This window comes from Sinocyclocheilus anshuiensis, unplaced genomic scaffold (genome assembly GCF_001515605.1).
Source record: "Sinocyclocheilus anshuiensis isolate Anshui unplaced genomic scaffold, SAMN03320099.WGS_v1.1 scaffold1115, whole genome shotgun sequence".
Classification (NCBI taxonomy): Eukaryota; Metazoa; Chordata; class Actinopteri; order Cypriniformes; family Cyprinidae; genus Sinocyclocheilus; species Sinocyclocheilus anshuiensis.
This window is the reverse complement of record NW_015547735.1, coordinates 1026816-1031640: the sequence shown is the minus strand read 5'-3', so window position 1 is coordinate 1031640 and position 4825 is coordinate 1026816. Positions and strand designations below refer to the sequence as shown.

The window sequence follows — 4825 nt, the reverse complement described above, 5'->3', positions numbered from 1 at the left end:
AGAGCCAGGTGGAGGGTGGAGGAAATTGCATCGTCTGTAGAGCGGTTTGGACGGTATGCAAACTGGAGCGGATCGAGTGTGTTGGGGAGGCTGGTTTTGATGTTGTGCATGACTAACCGCTCAAAGCACTTCATCATGATTGGAGTCAGTGCTATGGGACGGTAGTCGTTTAGACAGGACACAGGTGATTTCTTTGGTACCGGTATGATTGTTGTGGATTTGAGACATGTGGGGACGACTGCCTGGCTCAGTGAGGTGTTGAAGATATCTGTTAGGACATCTGTCAGCTGTGCAGAACAGTCTCTCAGTACACGGCCAGGTATGTTGTCAGGACCCGCAGCCTTGCGTGGGTAAATCCTAGATAGGGTCTTCCTTACGTCAATTGGAGACAGACAGAGCGCCTGGTCGTTGGGAGGTATGGGCAGTTTTTGTGCAGGTGTGTCATTCTGCAATTCAAACCGTGAATAAAAGTGGTTGAGTGCATCTGGGATGGCTTGCCACAGGCTCCATGTGTCTCTGCTGTCTGTGAAGTGATTATTGATTTGTTGTGTATATGACCTTTTCGCATTTTTGATGCCACAAGACAGATTGGCTTTTGCTGTTTTGAGGGCTGCTTTATCTCCTGATCTGAATGCGTCATCTCGGGTCTTTAGCAGCCCACAAACCTCTGCTGTCATCCACGGCTTCTGGTTTGCACGTGTGGTGATGGTCTTGGTGACTGTCATATCATCAATGCACTTTTTTCTTTACATAGAAAAAGCGATGGAAAAGCAGCGCAAGCTAATAAAAAACCTGTAACTATTACTGTATGTCTGATATTTCATGTTTGCATCACGGTGACAGATTGAAAGCTGCTGTTGTTTTTACAGAACATTTATAGTTAATAATACTCTACTGGTGTTATGCCTTCAGTCATTTTGAATTTGAATTACCTTGACTTTTGAGATTTTTTAAAGCATTTTCCTCATATTATTTCTGAACATATAATATGTAGGTGTGTGGAGCTGGACTGCTGGGATGGTAAAGGTGAGGATCAGGAGCCCATCATCACTCATGGGAAGGCCATGTGCACCGACATTTTGTTCAAGGTGAGCGCAAATCAAACGTCACTCACATCACTGCAGCTGTGCACAGATCCCAAATGCATGCTTTAGATTCAAGTAGCAAAAACAGACAAATGTTATTTGACGTTATTAGTCAATATGCAAATAAAAGTGTCTCATCCAGAGACACAGAGTCTGAACTCTGTTTTCAGTTTATTCATAATTTTTTTCACTGATTCGTTCATTTGATGTGAGTAATCTGATCTTTTGATTTGAGTCTGGAGAAAGTGATCTGAAGCACCTTTCATCAGTGTATTCAGGTCTTGACATTTTTGACCAGACTTTTTTGCTTACCAGCCAATGTGCCTAGTGGTTTTTTTTTTAATTATTAGCCACTCAGGATTTTCACTGGCCACAATTTTGTAGAGGGGAAATTAGGTTTTATGACTTAAGTTACTGCATACTAAAATTTACTTAAATAGATTTCCAGGTCATTTTTGCCTATAACCTTATTAAATGCACGTGTCATCTTTCAAATCAAATTCTTACATTTTATTAATAATTTTGGTTATTATAAAAAGACACTATAGGGCTGTTACCAATCAAATGAAATCAGTATCAAAAAAATCGATCTTTCAACTGCAGAATAAACAGAAGCAGCTGAAGTTAAAGGCATTTAGATGCACAGACAGTTACTCAGATTACACAGACAGTTTAATGATGCTGAAATGCATTAACAATGCAAAATTACAACTGCATAAATGTTATGAGCTTAGTGTTTTACATCAGTTTTTTAATATACAAATTTGAAATGTTAGGGAAAAAATGCAATGATAGGCTACTTTTAAATATGAAAGTAAACTGCCAGTAGGTGGCAGCAAGTGTCTGTCTTAACGAGTGAGTCATTGAGTCATTCATTTAAATGATTCGTTCAGACGGATGATACATTCAAGAATGAAGCAAGTGCCTGTCTTTATGGATGGGTTATTGAATCATTGACTAACCCAATTAATTCAAAAATGCTGAATCATTCAGTAACGAAACACCGCTGCGTTGCTCAGAGATGCGCAACAGTGCTGTGATCTTTGTTTGGAACTGTTTTCGTTATCCAAATTGAGCAGAAACAGTCAACATTGACAACATTGTGTCTAAAATGTAAGTCACTTAATATTATCTACTCGTTTGATCTCTTGCATAAAACAAATGTCAAATTTGCACCGATTTTTAGGGAAAACTGCACTGTCTTGGTCCTGTTATGTTGCATAACTAGGCTATATTTTAAGCTGTAAATATCAAAAACTACCTTTTTACCACAGTATTTTTTATTTTTTTTTGCAGCTGTTTTGTCCCTTCAAAAAAGCACTTGTCCCGGACAAGCATTAATGTTGAGCTCTGTTACTGTGTATAAACCCGCCAGAGTGGCTAGCTAGTGTTACACGCCACTGATGAAATTTACCCGCATTTGGCGGGTTGGCTGGTGTTAATGTCAAGCCCTGAGTGTATTTTTTTTTCCAGGCCTCTTTATTTCAAATAAATAAACCATTTTTGATTGAATTTCCAGGAAATGATAACTGTATCACCATTGCAGTGTTTTTGGTCAGCAGTCTTTTCTGTTATAATGGTAATTTGACATATGAAACCCTGGTCCACAAAACCAGTCATAAGGGTCAATGTTTTGAAATTGAGATTTATACACCATCTGAAAGCTGAATAAATAAGCTTTCCATTGATGTATGGTTTGTTAGGATAGGACAATATTTGGCTGAGATACAACTATTTGAAAATTTGGAATCTGAGGGTGCAAAAAAATCCAAATATTGAGAAAATCATCTTTAAAGTTGTTCAGATGAAGTTCTTAGCAATGCATATTACTAATCAAAAATTAAGTTTTGATATATTTACGGTAGGAAATTTACTAAATATCTTCAAGGAACATGATCTTTACTTAATATTCTAATGATTTTTGGCATAAAAGAGAAATGTATAATTTTGACCCATACAATGTATTGATGGCTATTGCTACAAATATACCCTAGCGACTTAAGACTGCTTTTGTGCTGCAGGGTCACTTATTATTCTGCTTGTCTTGTGTCTATTGTTTGTTTGTGTAACAGGATGTAATTCAAGCCATAAAGGAAACAGCGTTTGTAACGTCTGAATATCCTGTCATTCTGTCGTTTGAGAACCACTGCAGGTAAAACGCGCCGCATGTCCGCTCTCAGCCTCGTGTTGGTCTGTGGTGGCACTCACAGCTGCGTGTGTGTGTGTGTGTGTGTGTGTGTGTGTTGCAGTAAAACGCAGCAGTATAAGATGGCCAAGTACTGCGAGGAGATCTTCGGAGAGCTGTTGCTGAAGCAGCCGCTGGAGGGATTCCCAGTGCGTGATCTATTCCCCCGCACACAGATCCAGACCTTCATGGAAAATGTAGTCCAGTGAAGCATCTCCTCTTTTCTCATGGGTGTTTGCGGGCACCACGCAGGAGTTTCTGTGCTCACGGAGGACTGTGCTTGTGTTTCAGATCGAAGCCGGCCAGCCGCTGCCATCGCCCAGCGACCTCAAGCGCAAAATACTCATCAAGAACAAGCGCTTGAAGCCTGAAGTGGAGCAGAGTACGTACATGTGCAAACACGTCTCAGTCTGTGGCTTGTGCTGAGAATATCTCCCGTTACACAGGGTTGATATAAAGATTATAATGTAGAAATCCACTGTAACGTTAAAAGAAACATTTTAAAAAAGAGCTGAAATAGCAATATATCTTATCGTAAACACGCACACACACACACAGACAAAGACAGAAACACACACACACACACAAACACACACAGAGACAGAAACACACACACAGAGACAGAAACACACACACAGACATAAACACAGAGACAAACACACACACACAGGAAGCAGGAAGCTGATCTCTCTCTCTCTGTGTGTGTGTGTGTGTGTGTGTGTGTGTGTGTGTGTGTGTTGCATTAAGAAGTTGCAGTACAACAGATACCGTACAGCCTTGATAAATATATGTCAGTGTTTAAATAATGTCATTGTGTCTTTTCGCTTAACATCCTTTGTTAAACATAATTGAAACTGTTGAGTGTGACTGTCATGAATGACTGATTAGTGTGTGTGTGTGTGTGTGTGTGTGTGTGTGTGTGTGTTACAGAGCAGCTGGAGTCGTTTAAGAAGCACATGGAGGCTGGAGAGATGAGCATACAGACTGGAGAAGATGAGAACGATGAAGATCTGGACAGCGGTAAACACGCACACACACGATGAAGATCTGGACAGCGGTAAACACGCACCCACACACACAGACAAAGACAGAAACACACACACACACACAAACACACACAGAGACAGAAACACACACACACACACACACACACACACACAGAGAGAGAGAGATCAGCTTCCTGCTTCCTGTGTGTGTGTGTTTGTCTCTGTGTTTATGTCTGTGTGTGTGTTTCTGTCTCTGTGTGTGTGTTTCTGTCTCTGTGTGTGTTTGTGTGTGTGTGTGTGTTTCTGTCTTTGTCTGTGTGTGTGTGTGCGTGTTTACCGCTGTCCAGATCTTCATCGTTCTCATCTTCTCCAGTCTGTATGCTCATCTCTCCAGCCTCCATGTGCTTCTTAAATGACTCCAGCTGCTCTGTAACACACACGCACACGCGCACACGCACACGCACACACACGCACACACGCACGCACACGCACACACGCACACGCACACACGCACGCACACGCACACACACACGCACGCACACACACACTCACACACTCGCGCACGCACA

The 4825-nt window shown here is 41.2% G+C and overlaps 1 pseudogene; it reads left to right on the top strand.

The window, feature by feature from the left end:
* Positions 1 to 4825, top strand: part of LOC107704369 (1-phosphatidylinositol 4,5-bisphosphate phosphodiesterase beta-4-like) — a 56681-nt pseudogene that overhangs the window by 16187 nt on the left and 35669 nt on the right.